Source organism: Pelmatolapia mariae, linkage group LG4 (assembly GCF_036321145.2).
Source record: "Pelmatolapia mariae isolate MD_Pm_ZW linkage group LG4, Pm_UMD_F_2, whole genome shotgun sequence".
Lineage (NCBI taxonomy): Eukaryota > Metazoa > Chordata > Actinopteri > Cichliformes > Cichlidae > Pelmatolapia > Pelmatolapia mariae.
In genome coordinates this window covers 29,667,751-29,685,448 of record NC_086230.1, presented here as the reverse complement: position 1 = coordinate 29,685,448, position 17,698 = coordinate 29,667,751, and the positions used below count along the sequence as shown (strand labels likewise).

Below are 17,698 nucleotides of genomic sequence, written 5' to 3'. Positions count from 1 at the left end.
CCGAGACTGCTGAGATGTTAAGTGTTACGGTCCCAGACCTCCTCTAATAGCGTGAAATGAGAACAGATCTGTTAAAGCCTCAAAAAGCATAGAAATGGGATGGGATTGGCTTTATGCCGTCGTTCATTATCCCCCTCGCACTGATAGACCCTTTATGAGACTTAATTAAAAAGTCGATGGCATCTTTAATGGCCACAGCACTGGTTGTTTTTCTGTGTTTTTAAAACGCTGGCTCCCTAATGACCAGAGGCAGCCTCATTTGGGGGATGGCGGACAGAAAAATGTTTTGACCTGTAGCATGAGGTCATTATGCCCCGGCTGTGTCAGGAAAACAGATAAGCCAGTTTGTACTTTTCCAGTGTGCATTGGCTGCTGGTCAGTGAGCAGAAAATAGCTGCTGAATAATCAGTTGAAGTCTTTTTAGAGAAACCCCACCAACATGGAGATGAAGGGGTTAATTTAAATGACAAATCAAATGGCTGTTGACAGCTTTCTGCTTGGTTTGTTCTTCATACCATGACTTTTTGGCATTTTGTCTCATGTCCTTGTTTATCTACTGAATGAGATGCAGAGTAATAGTGAAGCTTGTTTGAGATGAAGCCAAGTGTGCCAAAGCCTTGAAAGACATCCAGTGTCCTCTCTGTCTCAGAAACTACTTTAGTTGAAGCTAATGAATGCAGTTTGAAAGACACAGTGAGGGCCTCTTTGGAGTAATTGTAGGAGAATCAATTTTTAATACTGATTTCAAGGATGTGTCTTTGCACTATGGGTTTTTGGCTAAAAAATGTTGAACTTATATGCCTGTTTCTTCCCTTTTGTAAGAGATTTTTCATTAATTTTCCTTTTTTTTCTGTTAGTAGAAATAAATGTTTGCTGTTGCATCTGGCTATTGTTAAATGAGCATTATTTAAAAGGGTCATTCAAACTATTTTACAAACAAAATTGAGGTTAATTATTGGCTGCTATGCCGCCAGTGAAAAAAGTTGTTTAATGTCTTCCTTGGCTCAGGAGGGAGTGTTCAATTTTTAAAAACCTCTAATGATGTCTTCGACATTTTCAGCTTGGGATTGAGAATTTAAAATGAAAAGAGAAAAGTAGTTTTACCCTGTGGGGTTGTGGAGTTTCAAGGTGTGGACAAAGTGAAGATCTTATAAAAGATGCTATGAAGTTGAATTATAGGAATGCTGGATTATGGGATTTGGGGAATTGGGCTCACCAGGGACTAATGGGGCTGTTCAAACAAATTACCTCAAAGATACACACAGTTTGTTGCGAGCTCTGACCATCCTGTTCTTCTACTGAGGTATCAAAATACATCATTTTATCAGGAGCTTTCATTACAAAGCTATGTACAAGATGTTCTTTGTTGTTAGTGCCACTCTGGTCATGGCAGTACTCGACTCTGAGAGCAAACAGTCTGAAAAAGGCTGTATAGGTGGCTGGTGAATTTGAAGAGGCTTCAGTCACAAGATTATTAGTGAGAGGACTGTAGTTTGTGTTCTGCTTGAAAGCTTTGTGTTTGCACTTCTCCTTTATTATTTGTTTTTTCTGATTGTTAAAATAAGCACCAGTAATATTTTATGTTTATTTACATTACATTAACCCTGCATGCTAAACATTACTAAGTACCCAGTTTGTTAAAATGTAGCAAAACAGGGTCTTGATTCATATGTGATGAGACCAAATATGAGGGAGACCTCTCTCATTATCGCTGTGGCTGGTGTGTCTTTCTGAGCTGGCATCATCAGCCATATTTAGGAGTGAGAATACCCTTCTCTGACCAAACGGGAATTTTCTCCTGTTACCATCACAGTCCCCAGTGTCAGTACAAGCAAGACAGAATACATGTATGTGAATAAGAAGGAGGCAAGCAGAAGGGTGAATCAAATCAAAATCAGAATCAGTTTTATTGCAAGTTTGTACACAAATGAGGAATTTGTAATGGTCCCTTGCTGCAAACCCCCCCCCCCCCCCCCCCCCCCATGTCTATATAAATATACATTAATTAATAATTAATGATATCATATATCATTAATAAACAAAATATAAAATATAGGCAAAGTGCTTTTACTGAATCCAGTGTGCAAAGTTTTTATAGCCTGGGTGTGACGACCTCAGCCACACACTGATAAAATATGTCCTCACATCATTAGTTTTGTTTTGCAGTTAAACGTGCATTAACTACATTTTTAAAATGTATTCTGTTATATTAATTCTGTTTCTCTTTCTTTCGAGTTACCTGGTTTGAGGAGTTGGTTTTTTGCAGGATGGACAGGATTAGAAATGAGTACATAGGGGGGACAACTCGAGGTTGCGGTTTGGAGACACTGAGATGGTTTGGACATGTACAAATGAGGGATAGTGGATATACTTGGCAAATGATGCTCAAGATGGAGCTGCCAGGAGGAGGAAAAGAGGAAGACCACAGAGAAATTTCGTGGGTGTAGTGATGGAGGACATGCAGAGGCTTGATGTGACAGAGGAGGATGCTGTGGATACACTGAGATGGAGGCAGAAGATCCACTGCGGTGACTCTTAGAGGGAGCAGTCAAAAGAAGAAGAAAACCACTGTAGTCTGCAAAAAAGTAGTTCATTGCTCCACAGATGTGTTTCCGTGCACTGTGTTCACATCTCAGTCAGATGCGCTGCAGTCATTAGTACCCTACTTTCTACTAACGATAGTTTTGTTGAAACGAACAGCAGTTACGAACAGCTGGGAATCAAAATATTTTGGATTGGTGCATGGTTATGCTCATTCTTGTGAGACTAAGAACTAACAACGTCACACTTGCTGCTTTCATTTGTCTTCTTTAATCTGCCTTTCAGAGTTCCCCAGCATTAAACAAGAACATTATCAAATTGCTGAGATAATGCTTTAAAGACAGTTTCAAAACCATAGCAAAGAAATGCATTTGCTTAGATTTAAATATTTCTTATTAAAAATAAATGTGCATTATTACACTCCTTTGCAACCCCTGCCTTGCAGTGGCAGTGTAAGAGTCTTCAGGTGTTGCCTGGGTTTAATTGCTGATTGACTACAACTGATGATGTGTGCACAAAGGCATGCCTGAGGTTGTCTTTGGGGAGATGGCACTTCTTGCCTTTAAACTCTGGCTTGCAACTGCTTTGGCTGAGTGTATCAAGCAATTTAAAATGAAAGCCACGTTTCTTAAAACTGGTTTTAGTTTCCACATTATATTACTGCTTTTGAGCCAGGTTGTTACACTTTTTGAACTCACATTTATTATGACAGACATTTTCATCTGAAAACCTTTCAGTTTCTAAACGTGACTTTATTACACAAATATTCGTATACAAGACAAAACTGAAGCAAAATGCGCTTTTTCGAGAGCTTCGAGCACAGCCTTTGTTATGAGAACAAGCGTTATGAGCCTTATGTCTCACACTTTTGTATTGTATTTGTTAATTAAGATATTAATAACTTGGTCGAGGTGGCACAGTGGTGTGATGGTTAGGACTGCTGCCTTGGTTCAAATCCAAGCTGGATCTTTTCTATGTGGAGTTTGCATCAGCTTCTTTGTACCTTTCCAGGTTCCTCCTACAGTTCAGAAACATGATGGGTTGGCCTAACTGGTGTTTCCAAATTGGCTGTAGATGTGAAAATAAGAGTGAATGGTTGTTGTCTCTCTGTTGGCCCTGTGACAGACTGGCAACCTGTGTACCATACCTCTCACCGTCACAGCTAAGTTGCTCAGTGACCCTGAGCTGGATAAGTGGAATAAAGTGGGTGGATGGATAATTTAGTTGACTCAGTCAATCTATACTCGTAGCAAAAACCTGCTACTTTTAACAGTTTATCTACTTACAATTTTTTTGTTAACTTTTAGCCACCACTAAGCTTTACTGCAGCAAGTGTGGATCCTGACAAAATTTGAAAACGACCTAAGACAAACAGAAAAAGTGGGGAGGAAAAGTTATGGTAATACGAAGTGACGATACCAACCATTAAACACAGTAGCGAGAGCTTGAGACTAATCACAATATGCATTTAACTCGTTTTCATAAGCTGTCAGCTCCCATAAGGCTTTCGCAGTTGCCTACCTTTGTTAAAAATATTTTCCCACCTTGATAGTTTAATGCATTTCCAGCCTGCTTGAGCCTGACATTAGCCGGGGACAAAGCGTCAACTGCTCCTCTTTCTCTATCTTTGAAAAAATGATCCTCGCCAAGGACAGCGAATCTGTCTTCCAAAGAATGCCTCTAATTGGAGGAGAGAATTCTTCTTTCTGACGGCTCTGGAGGTTTCAAATAAAGCCCATTTGCCAATGTAAGGAGTCATTACACATGTCATTAAATGCCGCTTCTTTGATATAAGTAGAGGAAGCGCTAGATCACATTTAGTCTTTGGAAAGCATGGTGGATTTTGAACTGGGCTGATGACAGCCAAAGGATGGTGCTTGCCCTGCTGCACAAACACAAACAGTCTCATAAATGCATGCTTTCTCTGTTCATACACATGCGTGGGTGTTTATTGTGTGCTCAAAGGAAGCTTCTTAAAGTCTGCTCCATACAGGAGGGCACCAAATCATCCCATTACTGAAGGAAGAGAGTATGACATTCAGCCACCAAAAGACCAGTCCTTGATGTTCTCAGACTGGTCACGCTCTTCTGTCTGACTTGCACTTCTTTGTTTCAGTGTTGCAGTTGGTTTTTTTTGTGTGCTTTTTTTTAAACTCAGCGGTCTGATTTGGCCTGCAGTGTGCGGCTGGTAAGTCCCAGTGGAGATGTCGGCCTAAACAGCCGGGTCTGAAGTGATTATGTGAGTGCAGTGTGAGAGATTCCTTTAGGGCCTGTGGGAAGCCTGCACATTCTTTGTTGACAGTAGAAATGAGAGAGTGAGAGAGAGGGAGAGAAAGGTAGAGGGGAAGGAGATGATCTAAACAGACAGAAAAAGGGATGGAGTCTGGGAGATTAAAGGTACGTGCAGATATAAAATCCTTTTCTGCAGTTAGCTATTAGGTTTCCCTTTATTTGTTCATCCACATATCCAATTAGCATGAGTTTTGTGTTCCAGTAACTGCCAGTTACATCTTATAAGGCTGTCAAATTATATTCAGGTAACCTACCTATACTTAGCCGAGATATTTCATAATGTGTTTCTTAGCCCACTTAACTTATTTTACCCTAAAAGGGATTTCTGAGATTGACTGAACAGCCCCTCTTTGTTTCTGTGTTTCTACTCTGCTCTCTTCATTCTTCTTTTGTAAATCACAACAAATAATTGAGAACCAGTAGCTCCTCTTAAGAATCTAAAACAATTAATCATTCACAGTCACATCATCTGACATTGTCTTTATAAGTTCAGCCAAGCAATCAAATTGAATTTTTTTTTATTATTTTCCCCTGCCCTGTTTACTCCAAAAGCGTGTCCTTCAAGCATCTCCTTCCCAGAATCGAGAGGCTAAGCCGTAGCAAGGCGAGCTGCCGTTTATCGCTGCCTTGCAGACAAATCCACTCTAAATGGCCGGTGATTTTCACTCATTGGCTCAATAATCCATTTGAGAATTTACTCAGGGACTCAGACACATTGTTCAGTTTTTTTATTGCTCCTTTTGAACAGATCTCTCTGTATACCCCCTTCAACTTGAAGGAGACTTGTTTAAACAACAGAAAAAATGGAAATGAATGCACATACACAGGCATTTCAAATCAGCATGGTGCTGGGAAGTTTAATAACTCAGATGGCTTTGTGCTTTCAGAAATCCTTGTTCAACCCAAGGTTAGAGCATAGGGACGGAGACCTGAGTTACACATGAATGGACCTCCCTCCAACTGTTTCTCCACATTTAATCCTTTTCTCTGGACTTGCCTTTGCATGAATCTATCCTGATTAAAGTATTGGCTCAGGTCTTCTTCCACCACCTTGCTCCTTCACCCCCATGTCTTTGCTGTCCACCCCTCCTGCCTGCTGTCCCTCCTCCCATAGTGCACTGTGGTAATTGAGTGAAAGCTCTGGCCCTGGAGTCCTTGTGTAATCCACACTTTATAAGCACTCTAATTGAAGTGCAAATTCAATACTCCCTCATCAGCCTTTTACTGGCTGTGCCATTGCCTGCACCCCTTAGGTAATTACAAGGAGACTGGCAGTTCAATCATTTTGCAGGAAATAATGTTACAAAAATGTAGCGGCGCACACCACATAATTTTACAGTGGATGTGTGGAGTGTGATAGCTGGGTTACTGGGGGTGAAATACTGAGCAAGACAAAAAGGCCCCCCTGTCTGTTGTCAGAAAGGTTACACACCAATCCTCAGTGTGATGAAGGAATTTAGAGAATCTTATCTGAATACCACATGGGATTTCTCTGTGCTGAAAATTTCCTCCCTGTGTCTTGGTTTACCTGTAGATATGTGCACACATTGCGGCAGACACATCAGTGAGCGTGTGGACAACTTCCTCTTTTGTATAGCTGTAGCTGTAGACACACTCGAGCATGTAAAGCTGGATAATGGCAAGTGAAGTGCACATGCAAACACATATAAGTATATGGATTTTGCACATATTACTGTGTGTATCTGTGTGTGTTTGTGTAGGAGTGCAGTGTGCAGCTTTAATTAAACTTCCTCTATTTTCTCTCAGCTTGTCCCCATAGGGCCCTGTCTTGTTCCCGACCACATGCTTATTTATTTATAATTGCATTAAACTCCAGAGCTGAGCCACGGCTGAACATGGTGCCAGACCTGTGGAGTAAGCTGGGATTGTCACGCAGTAATACAATTTCGTGTATTGCAACGTTCCACTGACTAGGAAAATTCAACATATCACATAAGAATGCACTGTACATTAAACAAGGAGCAGCTGAAAAATGAGTCTCGACTTTAATTCACTGGAGAACAAGTATAAAATGTGAACGCAGACTTTTTTTTCAGTGGAAATACATTCATATTCTTTCAGCTAGTGAGATTTCAGCTTATGCAAGGATAAGCGGAAGAGAATGGATGGATGGATGAAACTTTGTCCTTGTTGAAGTTCCTAGAAGATTCTTCTTGGTAAAACGCTACAGGTGGAGCATTCCTATTGGTAAAAAGAGAGGTTACTTCCATGAAATCTATTTTATGCCCCAGGTGCTGAAACCTGTTTTTCGCAAGAACAAACACTGAGAATAAATGCCGTTTTAAATAGAGTGCCTTGGAGGTTTTTTTTATTTTAAAATCTATATATAAAAACCCCCCACATATAATTCAAACTCTAATATTAAAGTCTTTATCAATGTCCATATTAAAAACTGTGGAAACAAAAGCAAACTCCTGTTGTGAGAAGATCTTGTGATAGCATCCCCATAGCGTTGTGTTTCTCAGATCAAACATTCCCAGGAAGAAAACATCCACGTATCATAACAACTTGTCTCTTTTCTCCTTTATTCAATTGCCAATTGTCTTCAGTTTTTTTGTTGTTGTTTATTTTTTCAAATTGCTTTGCCTTAATTTAAATATCCCGTCAGACAACCTTTTGGATGAGCTTCACAGCAAATTCATAGTACATCCCAAGTGCTTTTGTTAAAGTTTGATGAATGTGATTTGAATCTTCAACAGAGAAAATCACATTACAATATTCTTATAACACAGTGAAATTGCCAAGATACCCTACATGGGCAGCTACCCACGAGTGATGACTTAGTATCTGCAACACTGCCTACTCACATCTGCAGCATAAACAAGCACTTTTTTTTTTCAAAGTCACTTTAAATGTTGGCATCAAGATCATAATCTCATTATAGCACATCTTTCCACAATGTGATCAAACTAGTAAAGCTCACATTTTATGAAGACAGTGAACTGTAAGTTATAGCTTGTATTATTCTGCACAGATTTTTAATTGCTTATTAGATTATCTCTTAAATTCTTTCTTGACTTGCTTGTATTTATTTCCTGCTGTGATGACCCACTTTCCTGGGGCCAAAAAATCCCTAATACCACATGCATTGCAAAATTCTTACATTTAATACTATTTTCCCTGAAAACAAACACACACACACACATACAGAAATAAAAAAAAAAAAACAGTAAATCCCCAATTCAGTCAATGTAGGCACAATATTGTTGTGCCTACATTGACTGAATTTCAGGGATGAGAGTAAGGCAATCACTGCTGACAAACTAAAGTACATCTGTGTGTGCTTGACGTATCACTGAGCACCTAGTCCCAAAGGTAAAAAGGATACAGCATGTTGCAATAAAAAAAGGGATTTTTATTCCATGTATGGGTACAGCATTAATGCACAACCCTTCAGTTATAAATATAGCATTTTATATATGGTTTACAACTAATTTCAACCCCAGGATCTGTCAAGTTTCATGAGTCTTAATCCTCACAAGTAAAATTCATAAACAGGCACACACATAGACCACATACAACATCACATATAAACACATACGATAAGATAAGAAGAACTTTATTTATCCTGAGGGAAATTCTTTTGTCATACACATGCTCAATGCAGCGAGAGAGACAGAGGAACAGAGGAATAAGATATACAATATATACAATAAGAATACTAGTATACAGTAATATACAGTAGGATAGTGCAAAGATAATATCAAATAACTCTAACGAACTAACAATATAACTATATCCTGAAAAAGAAATAGTCGTATTACAGTATTATTACTGTACATACAGTATTATTCACAGAGTTTGTGTATAAGAGATCAACATAGCCACCCTTGTGAAGCCTCAAGCCAAGTTGAGCAGTGGTGTGTGGTGACTTTTACAGAAAGGCAAGCAGAGACGATCCCCCACCCCTATACACACCAACAAAAACATCCACCACTATTTACCTATTTCACAAGATTAACTGGATCAGATTAAAACATACTACTTGTCCTGCCTGTCTGCACCCTACGTGGACGTCTTTCTGCAGTCTGTTGTGGTTGAAGAATTGTAAAATGTTATTACGTCTATAGTTAAATAAATATCTACTATATCCATCCGTCCATTCTCTTCCGCTTATCATTGTCAGGGTCGCAGGTGGGCTGGAGCCTATCCCAACTGTCTTAGGGCGAGAGGCAGGGCACACCCTGGACAGGTCCCCAATCTCCCGTAGATCTATTATATTACCCCCCCCCCCCCCTGAAAAAAAAAATTGAAGAATTTTTCAAACCATTTCTTTAGGAAAAGAAGGAATAAAACACCATGAAAACACTTCAGTACAATTAAAGCTGTATTGGAAAATTGTGCACACAAAGTCCATCCATCCAACCATCTATGCATTTTCTTCTGCTTATCTGCGAATAGGTCGTAGAGGCAGCAGCAGTCTAAGCAGAGAGGCCCAGAGCTCCCCTTTCCCCAGCCACCTCGTACAGCTTATCGGGGGAACACTGAGGCAATACCAGGCCAGCCGAGAGACATGATCTCTCCAGCTTGTCCTGGATTTGCCCTGGGGCCTCCTTCCAATGGGACATGCCTGGAACACCTTACCCAGGAGGCGGCCAGGGGGCATTCTAATCAGATGCCTGAACCACCTGAAATGGCTCCTTTCAACGTGGAGGATTAGCGGCTCTACTCTGACATGACTCTCAAATGACTGAACTCCTCACCCTATCTCTAACAGAGAGGCCAGCCACCCTTCAGTATGGGCTGCATGGTCCATTTCTACGGGCCATTCGGTCCCTGTACAACTGATGCAAAAGCTTGGGCTTGCCGGCAGTAAGTCAGACTTATTTCCTTTGGGAGTTGGATTGCTTTGTCACTGATTCTGTTGTTTTTAAGGAAAGAATTTGTGCTAAACATATTAATATTACTGCTGCATATATTTATTTATTTAAAATGTTTATATTTTAAATACTTTGTATTCTGCTTAATGCAGGGGTGTCCAACTCCAGACCTCAAGGGCAGGTGTCCTGCAGGTTTTAGATATCACCCTGGGTCAGCACACCTGAATCAAATGATTATTTCATTACCAGACTTCTGGAGAACTTCAAGACATGTTGAGGAGGTAACATTTAAATCGGATGTGTTGGATCAAGGACACATCTAAAACCTGCAGGACACTGGCCCTTGAGGCCTGGAGTTGGACACCCCTGGTTTAATACTAAGCATAATCTTGAAATCTTTTGTTTCTACTGGCTGTCCTGTCCGATGAGGACCACATATTTCTAAAAAAAAAAGAGTTTTTCATGAGCTCCAAAACACATGCCTATATATTTATTTTTAAAAAGTATATTAAAATAGTATAGTAAAAACAACAAAAATAAAAATAAATCAGCTGAACTAAAAGGCCTGAGCAGTCTGTGACACAGTTAACTGTAAATATCTACAGGGGCTATTAAAATGTGAATGGAAAATGAAGTGTTGGCAAAGCAGCTGGTTAAACGTACTACAATCAGACATTCTCATAGATGCTAATCTGAAAGTGCTACTGAACTTGCACCTGCTCAACTTCCCTGTTTTATTAGGCCAGACATAGTTAGAGCTGCTGTCCCCTCTCCATCATCATCTGCTTTCCTCACTAGTGTATTAAATGAGTTATTAACAACTTTGCTAATGCTAGCTGGGTTTCCACACAAAGTGCAGATCGTAATTAGTCTCAGAGCAGTGAAAGTGGAGCCAGCGGCAGCTTGCCTCGCACGCTGGTCTCCCATCAGTTTACAATGAAAGATCAGCGGTTTTTCCTGAACTAGAAAACGGCTACTGGCCTCTTAGCTTGCTCACCTCAAGTCATTGTTAAAGGTAGACAAAGAAGCACTGCTTGCCTTGCTTGTCCTTACAGAATGGCACTGAAGCAGAGTGTTTTTGCTATTCAAATGTTTTGAACACATTGTGATATGTAAGATGTGGATCAGACAGAGAAACAAAGGGATACTGCATACTCAGACTGTATCAAGTTGTCAGTCACACAGTAAAGCAAATTATCCTGCTCTTTTACTTTAATCGGACCATAATTTATAAAATGAATGTTGTGTTTTACTGAGGATGACTCCTCAGGAAAATGCTGCTGAGGTCATGAATCGTGGGAGCCAAGTACCAGTTTCTATAGCTAAATGTCTTTTTGCAACCAGAGGAGACGCCATCTGATGGCTATTAGGCAGAATGCACTTTTGTTTTTTCTTCACGTTTCATATCTGGAAGCTATGACCATTTTTTATTTACAGCATATGGTAATTCAGAATATGTTTTAGAGCTGCTAAAGCAGGACAGACTGGAGGCCTGTTAAAAATAAACTTCCTTCATAATAATAGCCTGTATACCCATCCAGACAATGCAATAAGAAGTCTGAGATGGTACTTGGTGCTGTTTACTGTATGGTAGATGCCTTTCATTTTAAGTTCTGGGTAAGTGAAGGCAGTATGTCTGATAGTGTTTAGCTTTTTATAAAATTTGACAGCATAGGGTGCAAAGACAGAAAGATGTAGCATCAATTATATATAATTGTATGATGATCAAAATGTATTGTGGATAATAAGCTGAAGGGTTGCAGTAGTTGAAGATATGGTAAAGTTTATTTTTTTTATATTATGTTATGTATATTTGTTGTACAGAATGTGACTTCTGAAATACTTAAAGGGTTTTGTCATATTGTGTTAAGTCTTTGGAATTTCACACATAATGTCACAAATCTTTTACATTTTTTATTATTTTTTGATTTTACAACTAAGAATATAATGAATCTCACGCATCAGTGCATATAAAATATGACATCCATAGAAACGTAATCTAATGTGACTATAAGTATTTATATATACACTACACAGAAAATATTAACTATATATATATATATATATGTATGTATGTATATATATGTGTGTATGTGTATATATATATATATATATATATATATATATATGTATATATATGTATATATATATATGTATATGTATATATATATATGTGTATGTATGTATATATATGTATGTATGTATATATGTGTATGTATGTATATATATGTATGTATGTATATATATGTATATATATATATATATACATATATATATATATATATATCAATGATATAATGTGTGAGGACAAAACAGCTTGTTGTCTCAAAATGCACTCATGGTTTCTGCCTGATGGTTTAATAATAATCTGGAGATAAAGGATGACAACCCTTGATGGTTTGATTCAGCAATCTCTGGTTTCTCAATTAACAATTATTTTAAAATGTCCTCTCTTTTCTTATTCTGGTTATAATTAAGGGCCACTAAATTATTTTGAGGTCAAGGGAAAAGCTCCTTGTTTGAAAGACTCAATTTTTAATTTAGAGCAACTCAGACTACAAACCTTTTACCATAACTCAGTGAATATCTAATCTTAGGCTTATTCTTATCATGTGCCCTTTGCTTATTTTAATTCTTATCTTTTAAAAAAAAACAGAAAGGAAATTCCTACGGCTAAACCAAACAAAATAAAGAAAATGCAGTTTGTGTACGAGTGATAGTAAATGTGCTAGCGCGGATCTACTGATTTTGATGAGAGACAGCTGCTCGTAATTAAATAGGAAACTTGTATATTCCCCTAACACCCAGAGTCAAAACCAAAACAATCCCAGCATGGCCAGTCGCTTATTGGGCGTTCGTACACGTCACAGTCTAACCCGGAAGTGCAGTGACAGCTGTTGTCAAAAATCCTTCATCTTCCTCGTTCAACTGCGAAACAAAGGTGAGTTTTAAAGATGTAAAATGAGCTCTTCATATGCCTGTTATTTACGAATTTTATTAATTCCTCTATGGTAAAGTGCGTTTAAAGTTTGGCCGTAATTTAACGCTGGAAGCACTTTTACAGAGCTTCAATATTAGCCGCTAGCTGGCTATTGTTAGCAGGTAGGTAGCGGCTCGGGACTTATTTATACTGTTCCCGTTTCTGATTCAGTTTTCCGCTGATTTTTTTTTTTTTTTTGTGCAATTTTATGCCATGACTGTCATGTCTGGATTGTCACGGCAAGAGTTATCAGTCTGAACGTTTCCACATGGATATGCAAAATAATGAGACCCATGTTAGAAAAAAACATGTTATGCTTCATCCTCTTGCTCAGCCTCAGTATCCTGCCAAATAGTGACCACGGCTTCTCCCCTCTGTTGCTTCCCAATGCGCAGTGCAGGACAGCTGCAGGTTTCAGTCTGCCAGAAAGCATCTGAAAAGAGAGAGTCAAGCAGAAAGGCTACTGCAATGCAGGCTGTAGTAGCTCTGCAAGGTGGCTGGGGAAAAAACTGGTGACTTTTAGATAAAGTAATGAACTCAAAGTTCTATGAATAACTTTTTTGTGATATCCAAATTCAAGGATGTAACTCACAACTATTTAAATGAAATATGGATTGCCAAACATTTAGTACTGGAGCTGCAAAAACTAGTAGTTGTTGGTTTATGAAAAAAATAAAAAATAATAATCAGAAAACTTCTTTAAGATTTCAGTATACCTGATAGAAACCCCTAGGGGGGATTTGGCTTTTATTAAAATGAGAGAAGACTTTATCTTTTGCTTTGTTAAATTTAATGTTTTTTTTTTTTTTAGTTTAGCTGATACATATAGACCAAGTTTAATTAAAAAATAATGATCAGATTAATCACTAATGGCAATAACTGTTGCAGTCATTAGAGTTGGATGACTGAACGAATATCTACTGCTAATTGGCCAAGTCCATTGCCACTGGAGGAACGCAGGGGTTCTTTTCTTTTTTTGTGAATTTTGTTATTTAATTTACCTAATTTAGTAGTCTGCTTCTTTCATAATTATTAACTTGTACAGCTCCATTGAAACCAAGTACTACCAGATGGATTTGTGCTGTATTGTAGAAACTAGTACATGCCAGTGTTACGGTATTGTTTGGACTGTTGGCCGTGAAAGTAAAACCACAGGATGCGTTCATAAAATATTGTAGCTGCAGAAAGGCAAGAAACAGGTCATTTTAGCCCATTGCTCAGTGGTTGGTATCATAATATCTCGCACATAATTGAAATATGAGTTAACAGATGTTGTTATCATCCTGAAATAAACATGATCAGATGCTTTTATAGCGTTTCATAGGTGCATAAATGCTAAAAACAGGGCATTTAAGTCCGTTGCTTGGTGGTTGCTAGGCAATGTGATGACCTTGTGATATCTGATAAAGGTAAGAGCCTTCAGGGGTCCAAAGCTGTGTCCATACTGGAAGCGCTGTGACGACTAGAGACCATAGAAAGGGAAAGAAATTTTGCAACTTAAGTGACTACAGGCATAATAACCTGGTTTAAACTTTTCTCAACTTCTAGACGGACAGCATTATCAAAAAGAGCAGAGAATACCTTTGACTGGCATATGACCTGGTGGTAAATACATTAGTGGGTTACCTAGGCAACTGGAGTCTGAAATTTCTGTCAGGGACGAGCAGTCGGCTTCAAAGTGATGCAAATTGCTTCCAGTGTGGACAGAGCTCAAGATTTACTAGTGTGCCAAGTTTAGCTCCTTGGGCTCTGATAATGTGGGAGTAGTGCATTATGGTGTATTATATTTATGTATGTTTTATATTAAGATTCTCCTGTAGAATCTGGGAGTAAGAAGTCTGTTGTGAGAGTAGTGTGCATGTGGTAGCGAACCTGGAGAGGTGGAGGTATGCTCTGAAGAGAAGAGGAATGAAAGTCAGTAGAAGCACGACAGAATGTGTATGAATGAGAAGGAGACAGGTGAAAGAGTTTAAATGGGTGCCTGAGGTGATTTGTGACGTCCTTTGTGACAGAAGGACGTCAGCAAAAGTGAAAGAAAAGGTGGCAGAGTTGATGAAACTCAGATTTTCACTGGGAGTACCCAGGATGGACAGGACTGGAAATAATTACTTCAGAGGGACAGCTCAGGTTGAGCTCTTTGGAGACAAAGTCAGAGAGGCAATGCTAAGATGGTTTGAACATGTGCAGAAGAGAGGTGGGGGATATATTTGAAAAAGGATGTTCAAGATGGAGTTGCCAGGAAGACCACAGAGATAATTTATGGATGAAGTGAAGGAGGACATGCAGAGGGTTGGTGACAGAGTAGAATACTAGGGATTGGGTGAGATGGAGGCAGATGATCTACTATGACAACTCATAAAGGGAGCAGCCAAAAGAAGAAGTAAAATTCTTGTTGCACCATGTTCCAAATTGAACAAAACAAGACAGTTACTGTGCTAAGTGACACTGCACTTGATTGGTGCTGAATAGAAATGTCAATTCACCTTTGAGATCTAGACCAAAATGTGTGGTTGTGGACCCTGATCATTTAATGGCATAAAATTTACCCCCAGCTGTTTCTATTAAGAGGCTTAAGGGTTTCTCATCCTGTTGCCTTGTAAAGACCCTTCTCTTTGCTGGATTCATGTTTTAAAACCCAAAACTCACTATTGTGGCTATGAGGACACCAAAAGCTGTTTTTTACAAATCAAGCTGGAATATAACGAGATCTAACAGTGCATCCTTAAAATAATTAGGTGGCCATCTGAAGGGGCAGGTAAACATGTCTCATTTTGTATTTTCTATTAGTGATGTGACAAAAGTTGGTGGAACACTTTTTTGCAAAGCTGAATTTCCCAGTAAAAGATCTGCTAAGTGCATGCTAAAAATTCAGTTGGTTTTGTCCCACAGAGTTTTCTGCTCAGCTGTGCTGCGATTGTATGCATGAGCAAAGGGCATGTGGGAGTTCAGAAATGCTCTGAATGGGATTTGGGATTGATTCAGAAGAGTTTATGGTGAACAAATTTGAATCCCAAAAGATAACTCTTTGACTGGCTTAGCATTTTTCTCATTTTATCTTCTTAAACCGTGACACATCCACACATTCTTCACATATCTGTTGGTAAAGACAGATTCTTGATGTACAGGTTCGTGACTTGTTTTGGTGTGGAGGGAAATTGAAATTTTTATTAAACTGCAGCTCATTGCACAAAATAAAATACTGAATTCATCCCTCAAGCTTACAATAGGGTCGAACTGTGGAGATTCAGGATCTGAATTTCAACATCCTCTCAGTTTTGTGTAACAGCTGTTGGCACTTAAGTCACAGTTGTCTAGTTGTGACTGTAAAAGATGTGATGTCACATCATTGTTTTTATTGTGTTGGTATGGAAGTGTTTTGTTCACTATCTGCACATTGTTGTGTCTGTCAGGAAAGGAAGTAGATACAAACTGGTACACTTTAGTTCACCTGCATTCAGAATATGAACCGAATCTACTGTTTAAGAACAGGAAAAATGAAACTGAGTGTAGTTTTGGTATTTCAATATGACATATCCGGAATGCAGTAGATGTATAAATGAAATCAACCAGGTGTCCAGTCCATTTGATTGCTAGTTAAATGGTCCTTTAGTCATAAATATTTCATAATTTTTTACATTTTGTTGTTGTAACTTTTTAAACCAATTTCAATTAAAATAAAGCAATTTTGATTAAAATAAGTAGAGTAAAACATGTTTTATTTCATGAGTCCCATTTAAAAAACCAAAAAAAACAAACAAAAAAAAAAGTTTTGCTTTCGCTGTGGTGCAGCTGCCTCAGTCTGTCTTTAGCCACCGCTCTGTGGTCTTGAGCAATGTCCTTTCCAATTTGATTGGTTACATTTCACAAGTAATAGCCTGTTAATGCTGAAGGCCACTTTGCCACAGACAGGCACAGAGCAGCAGCTTTTCAGAGGAAACAAGCTGAGTTTTGAAGGTATAACAGATATTTCCCAAGTTGCAATAAACACAATAATCCTATGATTTATTTCTTTGAAGACAAGCACTCTGTTTTCCAGTTACATTGCCTGATTAAAGCACTTTATTACAGTAATCATACGGTTCACTCAAATGTGATGCTAGAGCTTTACTGTATGAATCAGTAGCATAAATATACTTTTATTTTAATTACAAATAATTAGTAGTGTTTTTGAGTCTAAACAAAAAACAAACAAACCCCAAAACAACAAAAGAAAACCAAACAGGTTCCTTAGTCACATGGTTTTGGGTTATATAAATTGTGTTAATTATACCTTTTCTTATAGTTAGCTTTGAATGCTCAGTGAATATATGCATGCTATGAAGCTAGCATTTGGTTGAGATCATTATGTTATTACTATTGTAAATGTTCTTTTTATATTTTTTTCCACTAGTATGCATGATATAACGTGATATAATGATTGTTAATTTAAACATATAGGTAATTGTGACTTTGTTGTGCCAGCGTCAGTCTTTCTTCACTTTTAGGCCAGCAGTTTTTTTTTTAGTTTTTTTTTAAATTTGTACGAGGACATTTATTATTTTTCCACAGTTCTTCAAAAGCCATTTCAAAGCCATTAAAAAAAAAAAACTAATTTAGCTACAGTATTTCAAGCATTGCATTTTAATAATTATTACTAGAACCTATTATTCCATTTTATTTTACTCTTAGGGTGTTTTGTATAGAAGCGACAAGTGACTTGGTTATGAAATTGTACAACTGATTGTCATTCTTTTGGTCAATAACTACCAATAAATTGTCACACTGAAAAACTGTGTGCTTTGTGTACCAAAATATCCTGCAGACAAATTGTAGCTGTGAGTTGGTGGCAAAACTCTTTCAATCAAAAACCTGTAGTGGTTGAATTTATAAGCACAAAATTATGTTTTTGTGTTTCTTGTTTGTGTGGGTTTTTTTTTTTTTTGTATCTGAGTGAACTGCCCAAATAAATTCTATGTAAGAGGAACATGGATCAGGCTGTTAACAAGATCAGTTTGGAGGGGACAGGCCAGATGCTGTGTTTCATATTGCTGAGCTGTATGCATCA

General features: G+C 38.2%; 1 protein-coding gene across 2 annotated transcripts in view; it reads left to right on the top strand.

Moving 5' to 3' along the window:
- The first annotated feature begins 12,551 nt into the window (after window positions 1-12,551).
- spop (speckle type BTB/POZ protein) overlaps window positions 12,552-17,698 on the top strand; it is a 100,038-nt gene continuing 94,891 nt past the window's right edge. For both annotated transcript variants that reach the window (XM_063472345.1, XM_063472347.1), the window contains exon 1: window positions 12,552-12,615. The gene's annotated coding sequence lies outside the window, so the exon portion shown is untranslated. The remainder of the gene's footprint in view (window positions 12,616-17,698) is intronic.